This window comes from Erinaceus europaeus, chromosome 16 (genome assembly GCF_950295315.1).
Source record: "Erinaceus europaeus chromosome 16, mEriEur2.1, whole genome shotgun sequence".
NCBI lineage: Eukaryota > Metazoa > Chordata > Mammalia > Eulipotyphla > Erinaceidae > Erinaceus > Erinaceus europaeus.
Genome location: NC_080177.1, coordinates 62,095,786 through 62,119,958, shown reverse-complemented (window position 1 = coordinate 62,119,958; position 24,173 = coordinate 62,095,786).

Genomic DNA, 24,173 nt, shown 5'->3' with positions numbered 1-24,173 from the left:
AAAATGTCAGCGTAGGAGTGGTGAAGCTGAGCACACATGAGATTCTAGTGCCCCTAAAATAGTAAGTAGATACAGGTTTAAGCCCCAGTCCCCAACTGTATGGGGCAAGAAATACTGAGTTCAAGTCATAGTTCCCCATTGTAGGGCAGAAGCTCCAGGAACAGTAGAATAGTGTTACATGTGTTACTCCTTCTCTGTGTCCCCTCACTATATATCACTCTCTATCAAAGGAAAAAAAAAAATCTGATGGGAGCAGTGGAGCCATCATATATGCTGAGCCCCAGAGATGACCTTGGTGATAACATAAAATAAATGACATTAGAAGCATAGAAAATTTATCATGTCACTAAGAAAACATATGAAGAATCTAAGATCCTGGACAAAATCTTTGCAAACTACATTCAACTTTATATTTTAAGAGAGTGGGGGAGATATCATCATGGTTATGCAAAGAGACTCTCATGCCTGAGGCTCCAGAGTCCCCGGTTCAATCTCCCATACCACCATGAACCAGAAGTGCTCTGGTTTAAAGAAATAGCTTCAATATTTAAAAGGTCAGACATAATGGTCAGTTAGGATTTATCGCAGGGATGCATGGATGATCCAACATGCATAAGTCAATTAGTAATATAGCCTACCATATCAACAACAGGAAATCAAAAGTCACATGATTATCTTTACAGATGCAGAGAAAGATTTCTATCAGGTTCAACATCCTTTTATAATTAAAACTAAAAACGGGGGAAGGGCTGAGGAAGCCTCTCAACTTAGTAAAAGGTATATACAACATATCTACAGTCAATATCATACCCAAAGTTGAGAAACCAAAATATTTTCCTTTTATATCAGAAACAAGTGAGGCTCTCCATGATCACCTTTACTAGTAATGTACATAATTCTAAAAATCATAGCAATTATATAAGAAAAGAAAAGAAAAAGGATCCAAACTGGAAAATAAAAAATAAGGTATCATTATTTGCAGGTAATATCAGAACACAACATAGAAAATGCTAAAGGAGTGGTTCAGGAGGTGGTGCAATGGCTAAGGCACTAGACTTTCAAGCATGAGGTCTTGAGTTCAGTCCCCAGAAACACATGTACCACAGTGATGTCTGGTTCTTTCTCTCTCTCCTATCTTTCTCATTAATAAATAAATAAAATCTTTTTAAAAAATTTTAAAAAAAGAAAATTCTAAAGCATTAGGAGGAAGTTCTTAGAGATAGTTACACAATATAATGATATAGCAGGCTACAAAATCAATACACAAAATTCAGTGATGCTCCTCTATTGTAGCAGTAATCTAGAATCAGGAGATCAATGCTTCTTTTGGCTTCAGTCATATATGGCAAAGGAACTTTAGAAAAAAGCAACCTGTCCCACAGACTGGAATTGATCATGGTTAGCAGAAGAAAGTAGCACAGGGAAAGGAACTTAGGGAGTGAGAGCAATGAGTTGTGCATACACAAATGTTAATGTGAAACTGCATCCTTGAAACATAATTTTGCAAACCAATGTCAATTCTCCAACAATAAAATTTATTTTAAAAATTTTAAATTAAAAAGACAGAGATAAATGCCATTTATAATAGCATCCAAAAAAAATTTAAGTATCTGGGGATAAGTTTAACAAAGCAAAGGTGAAAAATGGTACGCTAAAAACTACGAACTATTGCCCGCTGGTGGCACACCTGGCTGACTGCACATGTTATTAGGCACAAGCCTGTGGTTCCAATGTGAGGGGGGTAAGCTTTGAGCAATGAAGCAGTACTGCATGTCTCTCTCTCTCACTCTTTCTCTCACTATCTCCCCATCTGTCTCAAATTCACATTGTCTCTTTCAAAAAAATCTTTTTAAAAAACTATAAGCCATAATTAAAGGAAAACAAAAGACACAAATAAAAGGAAAAACATCTCAGGCTCATAAAATGGAAGACTGAATATCATTAAAATGACCATACTACCCAGAGCAATATACAGACTCAAAGCAATCCTTATCAAAGTTCCACTGACTTTCCTTAAGCAAATAGAATAAATACCATGGAACTTGTCTGGAACCATAAAAGATTCATAATTGTCAAATCAATTCTAGAAATAAGAATAAAAATGGAAGCACTGTACTTCCTGGTTTCAAACTATACCTCAGATCTATAATAACCAAAACTATATAGTACTGAAACAAAAACAGACACACAGACCAATGTGATAGGATTGGAAAGTCATTTCAAGAAACGGTATTAAAGGTGGGGGAGACAGCATAATGGTTATGCAAACAGACTCTCATGCCTGAAGCTCTTAAGTCCCAGGTTCAATCCCCCGCACCACCATAAGCCTGAGCTGAGCAGTGCTCTGGTGTTTCTCTCCCTCTCTCTCTCTCTCTCTCTCTCTCTCTATCTCAAATAAAATTAATTTAAAAAAAATTTTTACAAAAGAAATGGTATTGAGAAAGCTGGGTAATAATATATTACAGAACTACACACAAATACCCACTCAAAATTTATCAAAGACATGAAAGTTAGACAGGATACCATAGAAAACATAGAGGGATATTCCAAGAGGCCCATGACTTTAGTCATTTTTGCCTGAGCCTGACAGCTAACATGCAGGTGGGCTAAAGGTATTATCTGGGGAGATGGTGTCAGAGTTGGAATACCTAAAATAGACTTCCTAGCTTTTTCCAAAATGGAGACTCCAAATATCATCTGTTCTATTCTTACCTTTAGGTCCTGATTACTAAAAAAAAAAAAAAAAAATCTGTTCTGCTTTATATCTTAACACTTTTCAGCCACCAAATTGCAGGTGCTACCATGATGCCAAAGTGAATTTCCTGGGCAAATGACCTCACCAATGTGTCCTGGAACCCTGCCTCTCCAGAGCCCTACCCCACTAGGGAAAAACAGAAACAGGCTGGGAGTATGGATCAACCTGCCAATGTCCATGTTCAGCAGAGAAGCAATTACAGAAGCCAGCCAAGCTTATCTGATTACTGTAAAAAATGGTGAATAATCCCTAGCACTGCAAAAACGGTATCATCTGTTTTCCATCTACACCATGCCTCGGCCTCGCATGAGCTTAATGTGCAACTTGGCGATACGAGAATCCGGCATGAAGCCCAGCCAGTCTATCTTGGCGTTACTCTCGATCGCACCCTGTCATTTCACGAACATCTCATAAAAACTGCAGCAAAGGTGGGCGCAAGGAATCACATCATTGCAAGACTGGCCAGCTCCTCATGGGGCGCGAGCGCTTCCACACTACGATCATCATCTCTGGCATTATGCTATTCCACTGCAGAATACTGTGCCCCAGTATGGTTCCGTAGCCCCCATGTCCACTTGGTCGATTCCAAATTATATTCCTCCATGAGGATAATTTCTGGAGCCATCCGTTCCACCCCGGTTCCATGGCTGCCAGTTCTTAGCAACATCGCCCCGCCAGATATTCGTCGGGATGCGGCATCATCTAAGTTCATTTCCCACGTCTACGCTCCACCGGACCTGCCAATATACGTGGATATCTTCGCCCACCCTGTCCAACGCTTGACGTCTCATCATCCAATCTGGTCTTCTACACCTACACTGAACTTCTCTGTTCCAGACTCTTGGAAACAGAGTTGGCAGTCAGCTGAGGTAAAGAACAAACACCTCATCACAGACCCCTGCAAGCGTCAACCTGGCTTTGACCTAGCTCGTTATGATTGGGCCCTCCTCAATCGCTATCGAACAGGCCATGGCCGGTGCACCGCTATGTTCCATCGCTGGGGAGCCAGAGACGACCCGAACTGCCCCTGGGGCTACAGACAGACTATGACCCACATAGTCAACGACTGCCACCTCTCCAGATTCAAAGGACGTCTCAAAACTTTACATCAGGCTCAACCTGACACTGTTAACTGGCTACAAAAGAAAGGCAAACGCTAGAAGAAGAAGCAGAGAAGCAATTACAGAAGCCAGTCCTTCCACATTCTGTACCCCGTAATGATCCTGGGTCCCTGCTCCCAGATAAAGAAGAGGAAAGCTTCCAATGGAGGGGAAGCGATGCGAATCTCTGGTGGTGGGAATTATGTGGAATTGTACCTCTCTTATCCAATGGATTGTTGATCACAATTAAATCAATAAATTTTTTTTTAAAAAACATAGAGGGAAACATTGGCAGAACACTCCATGATGCTTGCTTCAGAAATGTTTTCTGAGAATTGAGTTCAACAACAAGGAAAATAAAAGCAGATAAATAAATAAATGGATTACATCAAACTGAAAGCTTCTGCACAGCAAAAATGAACCATCATTGAAACAAAAGGAATCTCATAGAATAGAAAAAAAATATTTGGACATACCATATATTAGATAAAGAGCTGATAGCCAAAATAAATGAAGAGCTATAAAACTCCCCCCCCAAAAAAATAAACTAAATAAAACCTATTAGGATCTGGGGATATGACCTGAACAGACTCTTCACCAAAGAAGATACTTACATGGTTCATGGGCATATGAAAAAAAGGCTCAAAGTCACGGATTATCAGAGAAATGAAAATCAAGATAATATCCGTGAGAATGCCATATATTACAAATGACATAAGCAACAGGTTCTGGGAATGGCAAAATAACTCACTTGTACTGTGTGCCTGCTTTGCCATGCAGGATACTCAGGTTACAGATACTATCATTATTCCCATCTTGCATAAAACTAAGACATAGGAAGTCTGTTTTTTTTTTAATTTACCAAATTCCATAAACCTATCAATGATGAAGTTGGTATTCAACCTAGAACTCATACATTAACAGCTTTTCTGTACTTCTGTTCTTAGGGAGACAATATATGTATGATTTCCCAAAAATCTCTTAGAAGCCTAATTATCATTTCTTTGACACTCTGCTTTGAATGAGCAATTAGGTTCAGAAGCATACCTACTATCTACCACTTCTTGCACAGGTTGTTCCAAAAGAGACTTTTAATGCCTCAGGGGGTCACTATAAGAAAAGATGTATGAAAAGCCCTTAGGGCCGTATCTGGCGAATAGGCAGACTTCAAGTTTCTCTCTCCTTGTCGTCCTTCTCTGCTACTGGGCAAGAGCATATTCATGTCTCTAGTAGTAGGTAACACTACTTTACTTATTTATTCACTTATATATTTAGCTAGTAATAGTGAATCTAGTGAATACTGAATTCAACTCAACTATATAATTCATCCCACAACCATTTGTAATACCTAAATTTCATGATGTGGGGACCAGGAGGTTCAAGCCCTAGCTCCCAACCTGCAGGGGGAACACTTCATGAGTGATGAAGCAGGTTTGCAGGTGTCTATCTTTTTCCACCCCTCTCTATCTCCTTTCTCCTCTCAATTTCTCTCTGTCCTGTCAAATAAAAATAGGAAGAAAAAAAAAAAGAGGGAAAAATGGGAGCAGTGGATTGGTAGTGCAGGCACCAAGCCCCAGCAATAACCCTAGTGGCAAAAGAATAAATAAATAAATAAATTTAATGATGTGATAGTACAGGTTTATGAGACAATCACAAGTATATAACTGCTGACTTTAACTACAATTATTGACCTAAGCCTTCCACATAAAGCCTAGCAGCAGTTGGCTTAGTGACTAGGTCAGCTGGTGACGGTGAGGAATTAGGTAACAGGGTAAACTTTCTTCAAAATCTCAGGTAAACTACATGCAATTTCAAACTGAATATCTGATTCACAGGCCATACACTGGACAACTGGCATTGAAAAAGGAAAAATACAATTGCGTTAAGAACTGCTAGTTAAAATCTATTATGGCCTTTATTTTTTTAAGTTTATTCTTCTTTGGCATCATATTTCTGTGAAGTCCTGATATCTGCCTGTCTATTCCATACCAGTTAGTGTGTGATCAGTTTTTGCACCAAGCTTGACTTTCTTATTGCAGATTTCTCAGATGCTCTACCTGAAATAACTAAATGTGATATTAAGACTTTCTACAACTGCAGATTTGATTTGCCATACTTCTGTTGTTCTCACAAAACAGCTGATTAAGTTTGCTATTACATAAATCCCTAAGATGGGAAATTCTGGGGGCATAATATTCTCTATAAACTTACACTCTTAATTTTATATATAAAGCTAGACATTTTTATTAGTGAGTTGTATAGGTGATATTTTTTTTAAAGTCTTTTTCTGTGTCTTTAAATGAGGACATGGTACCAAACTTTTTCTAAAAGGTTCTTTATTAAGCAAAAAATTTCCTCTAGAATTTTTTTCTTTTTTGACTCTATCAAATATCTCTCTCTAACCACAGTTCAGTAAATGGAGTCAAATCTTTTTCTTTTGCTACCACATATGAGTCTGGGGCTTAATCATTATATATTGACACATATATCATACTTATATATAATATATACATATATAAAATCCACATCTTATATAGATACATGGATACATTTATATGTCATTAAAATTTTACCATGCAAAACAGTGACACTTGCAGGAATTTAATTTAAATAATGGCAGAATTGGTTTTCTAATTAAGTCACTGCATGCTGTTTTTCTCAGCAGCTCTTCTCTCAGATGAATCCCTTCCTTTCCTAAATCCCACGCACCATCCATAGCTTGTTCCCTTCCTTCCCACTGTGCCATCTTTTATCAACCAGAGCAGTCAAATCAACCCTTGCAGTGTTCTTAAAAGCACCATATGCCCAACAGAAGAGCACTTGAATTACTCTGTATACCAGAACCTGCTGTACATCACAACAGATTATTAACAGAAACCAAAGAACTAGGACATGATGTGATTCTATAACCCATCAGAAACTGTCACCTAAGAGCATTTCGTAGTTCATGTTATTGCATCGCCCAGATTCTCATTTTTATTAACTAAATTTGTCAGACACTTACTGAGATCTAGCATGCAAATGACTTCTGATATAAAAGAAATAGTACGTTTAAGCAGGCTGGTTTCTCCATAATAAAAGGGGGAAAGTGAAAACAATGAAACTTTTCTAAGTAACTTACTTGAGGGACATTCTTTGTGGCATTTCCCCATAAAGAAAGAGGCAGTGGCAGAAAAAAAAAAATCAATATAATTTAAGAACTCAATTAAATAACATAAACACACACATACATAGATATATAGGCATTCCTCCAGAGATTTACTGGTTCTGTAACTTACCTTTTATGCTAATGGCCTACCTCTGTCTGTGAGGAATTTTCACATAGTCTACAATGCCTTTACTGACTTCCCCAGGGTTAAAAATTTAAAAATTTACCCTCAGGGGTCTGATAGTCTCAAAAAAGGTTCTATTTGAGTCTCACATCACAAGTTTAAGGTCAGAAGACTGAGAAGCTTCAACCATACCTACCTCCAAAAGGAAGTCACTTTGAACTAACACAGGAATGATAAACCACATGTTATGAACTTGTTTTATAGGCAAAATATGTGATGAGTAAGATTAGATGACAGAACTTATAAAAATTTGGTTGGGTGTTGCAAAATGTGGTGGGCAAAAAGCTTTAATGACAACACTACAGGTTTGAATGCAAGGTTGAAAACAGTTGCTTAAAGCAGTCTTGAAAAAGATGGTTGCATATGGACACAAATACTGGGGAGCAAAAGGGTAACCTTACTACAGTGAGAGAAAGGGTAGAAAATTTTAACCTGACAGCCATTTTTTTTATAGACATACATTTTCCTAGAAAAATTTACTTTCAAAGGAACAACCAATCTAAAATGATGATAATATAATTCTCTTTGATGGTTATATAAAACTGCAAAGCTAAAGCTAAATTCTTGATATTAGCACATCAAATTGTCCTATGGTGTTTATGCATTCCATATTTACTAGATAAATTAAATATTGGTTACAAATTGTTAGTATTAATATTCCTCCAATAAGAATACGGATCTTAGGGAGTCGCGATAGTGCAGCGGGTTAAGCACACGTGGCTCAAAGCACAAGGACCAGCATAAGCATCCGGTTAGAGCCCCCGGCTCACCACCTGTAAGGGAGTCACTTCAGTGAAGCAGGTCTGTAAGTGTCTTTCTCTCCCCCTCTCTGTCTTCCCCTCCTCTCTCCACTTCTCTCTGTCCTATCCAACAACGACGAGAACAATAATAACTACAACAATAAAACAAGGGCAACAAAAAGGGAATAAATAAATAAATAAATACTAAAAGAAAAAAGAGAATACTGATCTTTTGGGGTTAGGGCTGCCCGCCCCCTCCCCGTGTTTTTTTTTTTTTTTTATTTAATTGTTCAAACAGCAATGTTTAGTTGTACAACACAAAATCTAGCAACATTTATACAACCAGTTTTAGTGTCTACTGACTTGTTTTCAGTCAGGAAATTTAATCATGTCACCAAAAGGTTGGCTGAGACTGGTAACAGTTAAGGGGGGAAAAGTATTTAATGTCTCAGATTTATAAGATGATCAAACTCTGACACTGGGCTTAAATTGTTTAAGCAGCTCTAAAAATATCGTTGTATATATATTCTTTAAATACCTAAGTTAGCTACAACCTTAGGCCAGTTAGATCAAAACCATTTGGCCCTCAACCCACCACCTGGGGTTCTAGTCAGGGAATCCTTGGATTTCCACGTAGATATTATGGGTCTAGAACTCTAATAGATACTACTCTCCACCATCACTGGTCACTTCCATCAGAAACATCATCATAATCCCTCATGTAGGCCTCTATTGTAGAGCAGCAATGGTAAGGTTCGCCCCACTTTCCAAAAGGAGGTTGGAACAAACTACTATGTCATTGGAGGAAGACTGGTCCTGAAATGAGTTCAGCCTAGAATGTTCCTAGCTGTGACTATGGACTGTGAGCTTAGACTGACAGGGACTCTGAGGTTACACAGGCTCCTGTGCTAAATATGAATAGACATGGGCCCTGGGTCAGATCAATGGGGTTAACAGTTAATGGTATCTATATTCTTTCCTCATATTTGAGAGCTAATCTCTGCTATAATCCAGCTTTCTATCCCTATTCTCAATTCTGACACCATCTTTCCAGGCAATATTTTTAGCCCAACTGCATGTTAGCTATTGGACTAGGCATAAATGATTAAAGCCATGGGCTCCTTGGAATATATCTAAAATGGACTGTCTAGATTCTTCCCACACCAAAACCCTTAGTTACATCTTCTCTATTCTTACCTTTAGGTTCCTGATTATTAAACAAACTACCCTGCTTTATATCTTACTACTTTTTAGCCACCAAGTTGCAAATACTACCATGATGCCATCCTAACTTCCCTGGTCAAACGACTTCACCAATATGTCCTAGAATCTGACCTCCCCAGAACCCTCTCCCACTAGGGAAAGAGAGAAACAAGCTGGGGGTTATGGATTAACCTGCCAATGTCCATGTTTAGTGGAGAAGCAATTACAGAAGCCAGACCTTCCACCTTCTGTACCCCATAAAGAATTTTCGTGTATATGCCTAGAAGGATAAAGAATAGGGAAGCTTCTAATTGAGGGGATGGAATACAGAACTCTGGTAGTGGAAATTGTATGGAATTATACCCCTATTCTTATACAATTAAGTTAATGATTATTGAATCACTAATTTAAAAAATGACACAAGTATAACCGCAAAACATGCTTGGTAATAACACACATATAACTGCAAAACATATTGATTCTAAGATTTGGATTCAAATAAATATGGATGAAAAACTGAAAATAAGGGGGCCAGATGGTGGCATGCCTGGTTGAGCACACATGTTACAATGTGCAAGGACCCAGGTTCAATTCCGCAGTCCCCATCTGCAGGGGTAAAGCTTTGTGAGTGGTAAAGCAGTGCTGTAGTTGTCTCTCTGTCTCTTTCCCTATCTCCCCCTTCACTCTCGATTTCTTGCTGTCTCTATCCAATAAATAAAGATAATTAAAAATTTTTTTAAATAAACTATCTTCTTTAAAAAATAATCGACCCTGTCAGTATCTTAAGATATAGCAATTAGTATGATACCCCTAAAGTGCATAAAGCATAGTGACGGCAAGTATATTATGATAAATACTAACCATTGGATTTTTTATTTATTTTATTATTTATTTATTTTTAACCAGAGCACTGTTCAGCTCTGGCTTATGGTGGTACAGGGGACTGAACCTGGGACTTCGGAGCCTCAGGCATGAAAGTCTGTTTGCATAACCATTATGCTATCTACCCTCCACTGCACCATTGAATTTTTAAAGATTTAAAAAAGAAAAAAAAAAACCTCCCAACTAACTTGGTTATAATAATAATTAACTAATAAAATAATTAACTATTTTAAATTCTTTTTAACACAACAAGGAACTCTTCCCATTCTCTTTAAGATCTTTATTTCTCCTACTGCTGGAACCTCTAGGACTCTACTCATATTTCGCGGTGTTTCTTCCTCTGACCACTTACCCTATTATACTGCCTCTGTCGACATGAACTAAATCAATGCTACCAGTGCCCATACTCCCAGAGAGGTAAACAACAGAACAGTTTCCAATGGACGTGATGGGACACAGAATTCTGGTGGTGGGTACTGTATGGAATTACACCCCTATTATCTTACAATCTTATAAATCATTATTAAAACACTGAAGAAAAATAAATTAGAGGAGTTAAGAACTCAAGAGAGTACACATACAAATTAAAACTGTTGGTACATAAGCCTTTGGATACTTATGAAGAGTTAGGTGGTGGGTGGCATAGGTGGTAGAGCACACACCTTCTCAGCACAAAGACCTGAGTTCAAGCCACTACTCCCACCTGAAGCAGGAAAGCTTCATGATCAGTGAAATAGGACTACAGCTATCGCTTTTGCTTCCTCTATCTCTCCCTTTCTCTCTCTATCAAAAAAAGATAAAAATAAAAAGAAAGACATGGTCTGGGAAGTGGCACAGCAGATAGTGTTGTTGGACTCTCAAACATGAGCTCCTGAATTTGATCCCCAGCAGCACATGTACCAAAGTGACATCTGGCTGGCTCTGTCTCTCTCTCTCTCTCCTCCCATGTCTCTCATTAATAAATAAGTAAAATAAAATTAAGGAGAGAAGGGAAAAGAGGGAGAAGAAGAAAAAGAAAGGATGGCCACTAGAAGCAATAGTTATCCAGCAATAGCCCTGGCAGGAAGGAAAAAAAAGTTCGGTAACTTACCCATGTGTCTGAGCACATGGATTATGAAATTAAACCACCTTCAATGCTGTGCTTGCAAAAATTACTTCCTACATATTTTTTTTTCCTCAGAAAGGTATGATGTGGCTATCAACTCTAGACTAAGAGCATGGTTTAAGCCTAGATATTTAACATTTGGATAATAAGCCCATATGTATTTTTCTCTATATAAGAAGGAATAAATCTCCTACATGGCAAATGCAGAGCTAGCCTCCAGTCAGGTAAAAAAAGAAAAACATGAAAGTACCTCCTTTCTTATGAAGAAAGAGAACACTAGCAGATTAACAGAACTAAGTAATTTAGGGGCATCCAGTTGCTCAAGCAGTAAAATTAAGTTACCGGGAGTTGGGCAGTAGCGTAGTGGGTTAAGCGCACATGGAGCGAAGCGCAAGGACCGGGTAAGGATCGCAGTTTGAGCCCCTAGGCCCCCACCTGCAGGGGAGTTGCTTCACAAGCGGTGAAGCAGGTCTGCAGGTGTCTTTCACTCCCTCTCCTCTCTTCATTTCTGTCTGTCCTATCCAACAATGATGACAACAACAACAGCAATAATAACTACAATAAAAAACAATAAGGGCAACAAAAGAGAAAATAAATAAATAAATAAATAAATAAATAAAAATAAAAAATAATAATTAAAAAAATTAAGTTACCAAGTTAAAAAAATTGCTTAGAGGAGAAATTAGATCTATGAAAACAGAAGTACTGCCTTTGTCCTCTAAGCAAAAGCTAGGAATCAAAACCCCAGACTCTTAACATGCTTTCTGAGACAAAATATTACTGTTATGCTATGTAAAAGCTCTGCATCCTATTAAAATGGGATTCCAACAAGGATTGAAAGAGTTAAGACAATTTCACCAAGATCAAACTTTCCATAAAATTCTGACTTGGTTATGTCACTCTGGGTTGAAAACTGCATCTCTTGGACTTCCATGAAATGAGGATTCTTCATGTAAATTAGGTTTTCCCAATTAAGTCATTGATATGAGGTCTGAAATGGAGCAAGCAAGGGATGGTGACATGAGATTTTCCTGACCCATGCCAGGTAGTTAATTCTCAGTTGTGAGTAAAGGCAGCGATGCAGTGGTAGAAGCATATTGTTTTCTACCCAGTCAACAGTTTCCTGGGTGTTCATGGCAGAGGTGGTAGTGGCAACTTTCAGATCACAGCATTCTGATCATTGCAGCTACAGTAGTGTGTCCTGGAACACTTGAATTTCATTCTCAGCTTCCTGGTTCCTTTCATTCTTATTTGTAGCAGCATAATTGGGGACTGAGTTGTGTAGTGTTCTAAGAATCATTCCTGGAGGTCAGGTATTAAATTTGTTCTCACCAATGTTCTAGTAATTAGTTTTGTCAGCACTGAAGTCCCCATTATAAATGCCTTTCTGTTGAAAATATATAAATCAGTTTCTATTTTTTCTCTCTTTTTTGTCATTTTTTATTTATAGAAAGGAAACATTGACTAAACCATAGGATAAGAGGGGTACAACTTCACATAATTCCCACCACCAGAACTCCATATCCCATCCCCTACCCTGATAGCTTTCCTATTCTTTAACCCTCTGGGAGTATGGACCCAAGGTCATTGTGGGATGCAGAAGGTGGAAGGTCTGGCTTCTTATTTGCTTCCCCGCTGAACAGTTTCAATTTTATGAACTACACAGTGATGATGCAGATCCTAACTTGGAATGCCTACTTCAATTCATTAGTAATGATTGCCCAAGATGATGTCTTCAGAACATTAAGACTAAGAACCAAATCTGTAGAAAGAGATATATTTCTACCTTGCATAGAAACATTACACATTCGCCACCTTAATATATATTAGCTTCACTTAACCAATTTCTCTGTGTGAGGGGTGGGGAAAAGTACGCTTAAGAACAAATTCCACCTTTATTCAAACAGAGAACTAGTGAAAATGAAATAGGTATACCAAATTAAACAAAGATTGCATAGAGAGGGATGTTAAATTAATTTCACATAAATGCTAATTGAACCACATGCAAGTTACAATTTATTGCACTGGAAATAGCAAAAATTACTTCAACAAATGGTCCTACTAGTCTAAATCCAGTCTTTAAGTATACAAAAGTCTGGTGATTTTGTTCTGTGAGCTTGTTGAATTGCTCACTGCTTGAAATGATTTTAAAGGATTTATTTCAAAGAAACTTTAAATCAAAAATCAAACTACTAGAAAAGAATATAACAACAAAAGGAAAAAACTCATCTGTTCCTATTACTTTGTAATTATTTACTTTGATAAGTTAGGTTGGTGAGGGGTCTTTTCCTCCATTCTTTAAGGCAATCATTTTTTTTCCCTGAGAGTGTTAATACTGCAGTTATTTAAGCTTCCTAATTTGATGCTTATTGGTTAAGAAGGAAACCTTAAGTGAGGAAAGGAAATGCTGAGAGGAAATTACTTGAACAGAACTTAATAGTTTTGTGATATGAAGCTGTGATCACATTTTTTTCACAGTATGAGTCAGTCATATAAATGTTTGGTTTACTTAGTTTCTTAATTTGATATGACTAAACTGCAAGACTTGTCAGCAAAAATATTATTTTTCATGAGTTAAACTATATTGGTTTCATTATTAATATACTATTTCATACATGCAAGTGAAAATGTTTTTAAGTGGGCTTTTGGTCAGCATAAATTGCATTTTTTAAATATGTTTTAAAGGAATCACTGGCCTATACTATAATTTCAATAACCCTGATTCCTACATGGATATTTGAAGATCATATTAGTGTCAACACAATGTAAGTAAGGTTCATTATGAAACTCTCTGGGGATTTCTAAAGTGATTACATTCTCTTTGTAATGCACAAAAAGGAACTCTTCAAAAGATAACAATTCAATGAGATGAGATAGGAACCATCTGGTTCAGTTGAAAATCTGAGTCTTTTTTTTTCTTTCTTTCTTCTTTTTTTTTTTTAGTGTGTGTGTGTGCGCGCGCGCGCGTTATGGCATTGTCCTGTCCTATTAGTTTCAGAGAATGAAATTTAAGAGGGTTTTTTTAAAAATAATTTTTCTCTTATAAAAAATAAAAAAGCAAATAATATCCTACCTTATCTTTGAGAAAGACTCACCATCAAACCCAATTCCCCAAACTACCTATCATCATGCAATCAGGTATTTTCCCTAATTGTTTCATGTTATGAGCAAGTAAATACCCAATGCTATTTTTTTTCCTTTTGAACTTCACACCAGTCTTCTTATATTACCCATATATTATTGGCCTCAGCAAGCAGAATAGAGGTTAACCAACTTCTTTCTTGAAAGTCTCCCATGACCAAGAATAGCTCCTACCTCACATACTATAGTGATAGAGTTATGACCAAGACATATTTTTTTCACTCATGAGAACAAATACCAAGCAATATTGCCCTTATCAAGTTGTACCAATTCAAAAAACTTAAGCCCAGGAGTTATATAAATGCTTTTGGCTTATGATGTCCTATCTTAACGAGAGAGGGAGGGGGGAGAGAGAGAACATTAAATCCTGACAACTTGAAGAAACTGATTTGGTACATCTTTACATATAGGGCACTATAAGTCAGATCTTTACGGACTCTGAAATCAAAGGAAGGAACCTTACCCATCAGTTAATTTCTGCCTAGGAGAAGTAAATTTATTTTTGTTCAAATTCGAACTCTTCTTCCCAAGTAGCATTTTCTATTAAAATGGTATTTTTTTGTTCAGAAAATTAATGAAAACTGAATGTTACTATCTAATCATGTAACATTAGAATGTCATACTAATATAACCATTCTAAATATAAAGGTTCGACTAAAAATGCTATTATCACTTCACTATGGGTCCAAAATAGAGGCCCAAGTCAACACTTCAAAAAGTTTTATGGCATGTAAAGAACTTCTCCTATTCTGTGAGGGGGTCTCTTGGTTTGGGTAGTGGTTTCTTTTGCTGTACAGAAGCTTTTTAATTTGATGTAGTCCCATAGGTTTATACTTGCCTTAGTCTTCTTTGTAATTGGATTCATTTCATTGAAGATGTCTTTAAAATTTATCCGGAAAAGAGTTCTGCCAATATTTTCCTCTAAGTATCTAATAGTTTCTGGTCTAACATCCAAGTCCTTGACCCACTTGGAATTTACTTTTGTATTTGGTGAAATACAGTGATTCAGTTTCATTCTTCTGCATGTTTCAACCCACTGTTTCCAACACCATTTGTTGAAGAGACTCTGCTTTTCCCATTTAATAGTCTGAGCCCCTTTCTCAAAGATTAGATGTCCATAGGTGTGGGGACTCACTTCTGGGCTCTCAATTCTATTCCACTGGTCAGTGTGTCTATTCATGTTCCAGTACTAAGCAGTTTTGATGACAATGGCCCTATAATACAGTTTGAGATCTCGAGTGTGATGCCTCCAGTTCTGTTCTTTTTTCTCAAGATTGTTTTGGCAATTCTAGGTCTTTTCTGGTTCCAGATAAACATTTGTAGCATTTGTTCTATTCTCCTAAAAAATGTGCTTGGGATCTTGATGGGGATAGCATTAAATTTGTAGATGGCTCTGGGTAGTATATTCATTTTGATGATGTTAATTCTACCAACCCATGAACATGGAATATCTTTCCATTTCTTTGTGTCTTTTTCAATTTCCTTGATAGTGACTCATAATTTTCAGTATACAAGACTTTCACTTCTTTGGTTAGGTTTACTCCTAGATATTTTATTGTTTTAGTTGCTATGGTAAAAGGAATTGATTTCTGGATTTCAATTTCTTCTAGCTTAGAGTTTGCATAGAGGAATGCCACTGACTTCTGAATGTTAATTTTGTAGCCTGACACCTTACTGTATTGCCTGATGATCTCCAAAAGCTTCTTGCTAGATTCCTTAGGTTTTTCTGTGTATACTATCATGTCATCTGCAAATAGGGAGAGTTTGACTTCTTCTCTTCCAATATCAGACAAGAGTTTAATAACCAACATATATAAAGAGCTTGCCAAACTCAACAAAAAGACAACAAATAACCCCATCCAAAAATGGGGGGAGGACATGGACAGAATATTCACCACAGAAGAGATCCAAAAGGCCGAGAAACACATGAAAAAATGCTCCAAGTCTCTGATTGTCAGGGAAATGCAAATAAAGACAACAACGAGATACTACTTTACTCCTGTGAGAATGTCATACATCAGAAAAGGTAACAGCAGCAAATGCTGGAGAGGGTGTGGGGTCAAAGGAACCCTCCTACACTGCTGGTGGGAATGTAAATAGGTCCAACTTCTGTGGAGAACAGTCTGGAGAACTCTCAGAAGGCTAGAAATGGACCTACCCTATGACCCAGCAATTCCTCTCCTGGGGATATATCCTAAGGACCCCAACACACCCATCCAAAAAGATCTGTGTACACATATGTTCTTGGTAGCACAATTTGTAATAGCCAAAACTTGGAAACAACCCAGGTGTCCAACAACAGATGGGTGGCTGAGCAAGTTGTGGTATATATACACAATGGAATACTACTCAACCGTAAAAAATGGTGACTTCACCGTTTTCAGCCTATCTTGGATGGACCTTGAAAAAATCATGTTGAGTGAAATAAGTCAGAAACAGAAGGAGGAATATGGGATGATCTCACTCTCAGGCCAAAGTTGAAAAACAAGATCAGACAAGAAAACACAAGTAGAACTTGAAATGGAATTGGCATATCACACCAAAGTAAAAGACTCTGGGGTGGGTGGGTGGGGAGAATACAGGTCCAAGAAGGATTCAGAGGACCTAGTGGGGGTTGTATTGTTATATGGGAAACTGGGGAATGTTATGCATGTACAAACTATTGTACTTACTGTTGAATGTAAAACATTAATTCCCCAATAAAAAAAAGTGGAAAAAAGTTTTATGGGAGATGGAGTAGAAAGAATAGCACTGTTGTCATGCCCTCGAAGGTTTTATAGAATAAGATACTGGATTAAACATCTATTTTTTATAATTTCAGACAGATGATATTGAGTGCTGATAAGTTGGGCACAAATTCAACTTATTCTTCCAAAAGAGGAATCACTACCCAAAAAGTTAAGGCTAGCAAAGTCACCTGACCTTTCTTCAAGCACTATTTTATATAATGAACCCCACATGCTCAGATCCACCTATAGTGGAAGTTACATAGTTCTCCAGTTACCTGGGACAAAATGCTTCTGAATGCAAGGGACTGGAAAATCCTGCCCATGTTGTATATTAAAGGGTCTTGTGCCCCAGAACTCATTCCCCTAGGAGCAATAAAGTGATTCTGCTTCTAGAAATCAAAGCAATCCTATTTTCAGAGATAGGAATTTCATCCCAGATCTGTCCAATTGTGAGCTACCCCTTGAGGAGCACTCAGAGAAACACATTTTCATCTTGTGATGGCCTTAATAGTTTAACTCTGCATCGAAGTGTCCCTTTCTGAATCCCCATAAACACAGGGAGGAACTACTAAAGGGGTACAGAATTTTTATTAAAGCATCATCCCTGGTTACATTTTTTAGCCCCACAAAACGATGTTTTCCCCCATAACTGCACATCCCACCATCCAGGAAAATTTGTTTTAAAAAAAAGGGGGGGTGGGGGAGGGAGGAAGGGAGGGAACCCGGGGGTGGCACACCTGGTTAAGCATACACATTACAGTGAAAAGGTCCCGGGTTCAAGCTGCTGGTCCCCACCTGCAGGGGGAAAGTTTCAGGAGTGGTGAAGCAGGGCTGCAGGTGTCTCTCTGTCTCTCTCCCTCTCTATCCCCCCTCAATTTATCTGTCTCTATCCAATAATAAATAAATAAATCACACACACACACAAACACACACACGCACATACACACACACCCTGTCAGAGAAGGAATCCAATCACTTTACTCTGGAATGATTCAGGTGGTCTTACAATGATGGTGGCACTCTCTTTACTGCTTCTTTTCCTTTTCTGTGTGTAAGTATCTGTGTGATTTTTTTTAAATGTTTTTATTGATGTCAACACATTAGTACAAAAACAAGACTAATAGTGTATGATTTGGATTCCTGATTTACCACACTTCTGTCTCTTTGAGCAGCTGGCATAGCTGGAGAACTGTTTACTCCATGGCTTATTTCTTCCTTATCTTTGATGTCCCAGGATGTCAAAGGTTGTAAATTTAATATTGATTTTATAAAGTAGTTTTACTCTAACATGTCAGTTATGATTAGCTTCAACCTGGAAGAAGCTCAGCTACTGATCTGGATTTGCACGCAATGTGTGTAGCTCTCAGATTCTCTGAGTGAATGCTTTATTAGAGTGGCAGTGGTGGATAAAGGCCAGGATACCCCCCAACCCCCAGTCCTCTCTCCCTATTCTGACCCACTAGCTTCTGGTCCCTTACATTAAGCTTGAAAATCTAAGTAGATCAGAGACGGATCATTTACTGGCATGTCAACAGACAGGAAAGTTTATAGATCACATCATACCCTAGTGGCTGTAAGCAGAGAAAGAGGAGTGAGAAGACTTAGCTGAGCATCTGCCCTTCCTTTTCTTCAGTCCTCCATTGACCTCAAGTTCCACCACTATGGTAGCGTCTACTGCTCTAACAGTAATAAAAATTGTCATTTATTGAATATTATCTATATGCTGGACACTTCATAAGCACCAAGTACTACACCAAGAGGATTTCATTCATCATCTCATTTAATCCTCACGTCAGTCCTATGAACTAATTTTTATTACCACACTGTTATTTCATAGTGCTGCTACTACAAATTTACAACTGAAGGAACACCATTATCTGCTTCCATTCTGGAAATGAGTATTCAACCCAGGCAGCCAGATTCTCCTCTTTGAGGTCATAGGAATTGCTTTATCACAAAACTAGAGGGGGTTGGGCAGTGGCGCAGTGGGTTAAGCGCATGTGGCACAAAGCGCAAGGACCAAGGACCAGCATAAGGATCCTGGTTCCAGCCCCGGCTCCCCACCTGCAGGGGAGTCGCTTCACAGGCGGTGAAGCAGGTCTGCAGGTGTCTTTCTCTCCCCCTCTCTGTATTCCCCTCCTCTCTCCATTTCTCTCTGTTCTATCCAACAACGAACAACATCAACAATGGCAATAATAACAACCACAACGAGGCTACAACAAGGGCAACAAAGAGGGGGGGAAATGACCTCCAGGAGCAGTGGATTCATGGTGCAGGCACCGAGCCCAGCAATAACCCTGGAGGAAAAAAAAAAACTAGAAATGCAATTTTGAATCAACCTTTGTTTTAAATTAATATCATCCTTACATATATTTTGATAAAAATTGTTTATGAAGCATAATAGTAGATTTTAGCCCAGATGATATTTTCTCTCAATTGGTATGGTATGATTTTCCTGCATCAAAGATTCCTTTCTCTCTCTCCCTCCTTCACTTACTTCTCTCCCTCCCTCTTGCCTCACACCCTGGAGAAAGTCCTCAAAATGGTAGTCACTATGTAGAGGTAAGATCTTTCTGAAGTTGTATGAATATGGTCAAGCTTACCAACTGATCACTGTAAGTTCTAGAAAGATGCCACACCACCTTCACAACATGGGAAATCTTAGCTCATTGTATTTTAATACTGCAGAGGCTAACTGACCAGGAGGCTAACAGAACACTTGGGCACTTTATCTCTCAAGTCATATATACTATTTGAGCTTTACCTGTATGCCTAAATCCTCCATTCCTTCCCTAAGAATAAGACAGACCAGGAAAGGAGTTGGTCTGAGACAACTTTTTCCTAATATTCTACATTCACTTTTAACAGTGGAGGAAAAGATAAATTAAGGCAAATTAATGTTTGTATCAAATTCTTTGATATGATTCTCATCAAGAGGTTAAGTCTCTATCCTGTCTCCATGCTTCTGAGTAAGCTGTTGCAGCTCTGTACAGTGGCATTAATTCTAGAAATAGACTAAGATGTTTTGGAGCCTATACTGTAATAGTCTGGAAGAATCAACTTCAAATTACATACCATGTGTTAATAAGTCAACTTACTGATGGGAAGACCATATGGCAAGACCCTGAGACCACATGGTGACAGAGACCCAACTGAGCTTGCCAAAGGACCAAATATGTGAGTAAATCTGCCTTGAACCTATCCACATTAGTTCAGACACCAGCTGAAAGTCTCAAAGCACATGGACTAAAGTGCCAGAATTCCAAATGATGAGATAGATTGAAATGGTAGTTTGGGGAGGTTAAGGGGTTACAACAGTTGATAATAGGAATAGACACATATGGTTACAGAATGAGTCACTTTAGCTTCTAAGCTCTCTGGATTTTAGACATGTACTTACAGGTAAAAGTCTAAATTGATATATTCTGCCATAGGGAAGAGCACACTGCCGTCCCTAAATAACTTAATCTGTGGCTTGAATTTGAAATTGAAACAATTTATGCAAGATAACCACTCATGCTCTACTCTATGGAATAGGTCTTCCCAACCCACAATACACTCTTAATCAAGGACTAATCCGATAGTATATAAGCATCTCCTAATTCTTGGGTGAGTTGGAACCCAAGCCTAAATTAATAAGCACACTGAATCCACACTTTAATTTTCCCCTTATTCTCCACAGTTACCATATTATTTTTCAACAATGAGAAGGTAGCGAATCTCTTCAGAAGAAGCAGGTAGATAGAAAGCACATTATTTGTTGTACAGTTTAAGGATTATGGTGAAACACCAAAAGGTAAACTCTTTTAAATAGTAGTTGCCAAATATAATTTCTTCTATTTAAATTTATGTACTTCCATGTAAACTCCACTTTAAGTGACTGTGAAAAGAAAGCATATTTTGAAAACAATCAACTTTTAAAAAGATTTGCTGGGGGCTGGACAGTAGCGCACTGGGTTAAGTGCACATGGCACAAAGGACAAGGAACGGCATAAGGATCCAGGTTTGAGCCCTGGGCTCCCCACCTGCAAGGGGGTCGCTTCACAAGTAGTAAAGCAGGTCTGCAGGTGTCTTTCTCTCCCCCTTTCAGTCTTAAACCTCCTCTCTTGATTTCTCTCTGTCCTATCCAACAACTACAGCAATAACAATAACAAGGGAAACAACAACAAAAAAAGGGGGGATGGCCTCCAGGAGCAGTGGATTCGTAGTGCAGGCACTGAGCCCCAGCAATCATCCTGGAGGCAAAAAAAAAAAAAAAAAACTTATTTATTTATTATTGCATAGAGACAGAGAGAAATTGAGAGGGGTGGGAGAGACAGAGAAGGAAAGAGACATCTTCAGTACTACTTCACCACTCATGAAACTTTTCCCCAGCAAGGTACGAAACAGGGAATTGAACTTGGGTCCTTGCTCACTGTAATGTTTGTGCTTAACCAGGTGCACCATCACCTGGCCCCAAAAACAATGACTTTTTTTTAATGTGTCAAGTATAAAACATTTTCTTGGAAATATGATAAGAACAATAACGCAACAGAAAATTAAGGAATATTTGACAAGTACTCAAATTAGTTTTAACCTCAAACTATACTAGCCCCAATTGTTTGTTTGTTTTAAAATATATATATTTTGCCACCAAGTTATCACTGGGCCTAAACACCTGTAACACCCCCTTCTCCTGTTCCTGGTAGACTCTCTCCTCTCCTTTTTCTTTACATATAGAATGAGAGACAAAGAGAAGTAGAGCATTGCTCCCCTACTTGTGAAGCTTCCTTTTTGAAGGTGATCTTAGGTAGTGGCAAGGGGCTCAAACTGGAATCCTCAGACATAGTCAAAGTGCTTGTTCCACTAGGTAAGACACCATCCCAATAGCCTCCACTCCTTTTTTTTTTTTTGCCTCCAGGGTTATTGCTGGGGCTCAGTGCCTACACCACGGACCCACTGCTCATGGAGGCTATTTTTTCCCTTTTGTTGACCTTGCTGTTTATCATTATTGTTGTTATAGCTGTCGTTGTTGTTGGATAGGACAAAGAGAAATCGAGAGATGACGGTGAGAGTAAGAGGGGAAGAGAAAGATAGACACCTGTTGACCTGCTTCTCACTGCAGCGACACCCATGCCGTGGGGAGCCGGAGCTTGAACCGGGATCCTTATGCTGGTCCTTGGTGTTTTGCACCATGTGCGCTTAACCCGCTGCGCTACCACCTGGCCTCCATCTTTTTTTTTTTGAAGTGAAGTAATTGACTATGAATGTGCTTATTTTCCACTCAATGGTCTTTTGTGTTTATTGCCTAGTAGAAATAAATACAATGGGTGAAGAGGAAAAATTGAAAAGAATCCTGTCCTCAAATTCTACAGATAGCTGTGTCAGTCTTAGACTTTGAACATGCAGGTTATCATCTTTAGAGGCTTACGGAAGAGACATTGAAGAAACTAACCTTGACAGTCACACATAACAGAATTCAAGAGGTCTTTCCTAGCATCAGATCATTTTCTGCATCTGTAAAAAGAAAATAAATGAGATTATTTCCAAAATCGTAGCATTTTTTATAAGTTAATTAAACCTGAGAAGGAAGAAGAGGAGTTACCTAAAGAAAAAAGAGAAGAATCATGAAAAAGTAATGTCATGTCAAATGCAAGGGAGAGGATAACAATATTTTATTTAAATGGTGAAATCTTGGGAGCTTTTGTGTTCTTTTTGCTCTTATAGAGCATAATTTACTTGCTATTAATATGTGTCACCTACCTTTTTTTCTGCCAGGGTTTTGGGTCTTCAAGCCTGTATGACTCCACTACTCTGAGAGAATACTTTTTTAAAACTAGAATACTGCTCAGCCCAGGGCCAAGTGGTGGCACAACTTGTTGAGTGCATGTTACAGTGCAAAAGTACCCAGGCTCCAGTCCCTGGTTCCCACCTGCAGAGGGAAAGTTTTACGAGTGGTGAAGCAATGCTGCAGGTGTTACTTTGTCTCTCTCCCTCTCCATCTCACCCTTCCCTCTCAGTTTCTAGATGACTCATTCCAATAAGTAAATAAAGATAATTAAATTAAAAATAAATAAACATAATTCTCAGCTCTTGTTTTATGAGGGTGCAGGAGATTAAACCAAGGGCTTTCAGAGCCTCAGATATGAAAGTCTCTACATAAACATTATGCTTTTTCTTCTGACTGACATATGTATATTTTTTAATTTACCTTTCAATCTCAGGTAGAGAAAAATGGAAAGAGAGAGACAGAGAGGAGAAGCACCATGTCACCACTCATGCAACTTTCCTTATTCATGGTGATCTCACGTGGTGGAGGGGAATTAAACTCGGATCCAAAAGTATGGTTTAGTGTGCTCTATACCAGGTGACCTCTTTCCCAACCCTAATGTTCACCTGTTTTAAAAATAAAAATCAAACTAAATGGTCAGGATAAGAAATAGTTGAAGGAAATTATATACAAGACTTGCTTAAAGAAGTCCAGGGGGGTTGGGCACCTGGCTGAGCGCACATATTACAATGCACAAAGACCTGGGTTCAAGCCCCTGGTCCCCACCTGCAGGGGGAAAGCTTCATGAGTGGTGAAGCAGGGCTGCAGGTGTCTCTCTGTCTCTCTCCTCTCTATTTCCCCCTTCCTTCTCGATTTCTGGCTGTCTCTATCCAATAAATAAAGATAAGTTTTAAAAAAAATTTTTAAAGAAGTCCAGAAACTAAGAAGGCAAACAACTAATAATAATAAACATAATTACATATGCAGCCCAGTTTTTTTATAAATCATATTATTAGGGAAATAATGATTTATAAGACAGTTGTCATATAAATACAATTTCTTCTCTCCCTATGATAGGTGTCTGTACAATATTACTGCCACCAATTTAAGTCCTTTTCTACTATCACAAAGTTTTTTTTACAGGCGGGGGAGATAGCATAATGGTTGTGCAAACAGACTCCCATACCTGAGGTTCGAAGGCCCCAGGTTCAATTCCCCGCTCCCCCCCCCACACACACACCCCACCATAAGCCAGAGCTGAGCCAGTACTCTGGTTAAAAATAAAAAAATCCAACAAAGTTTTTTATGCTGCATCACTTTGTAGAAACAAAACCACCCAGAGAGCTCTAGGAGATAACATAATGGTTATTGAAAAGACCATTATCTGTGTGACACAGAGCTCTTAGGAGAAAGAGAGAAAGAAAAAGACATGAAAGG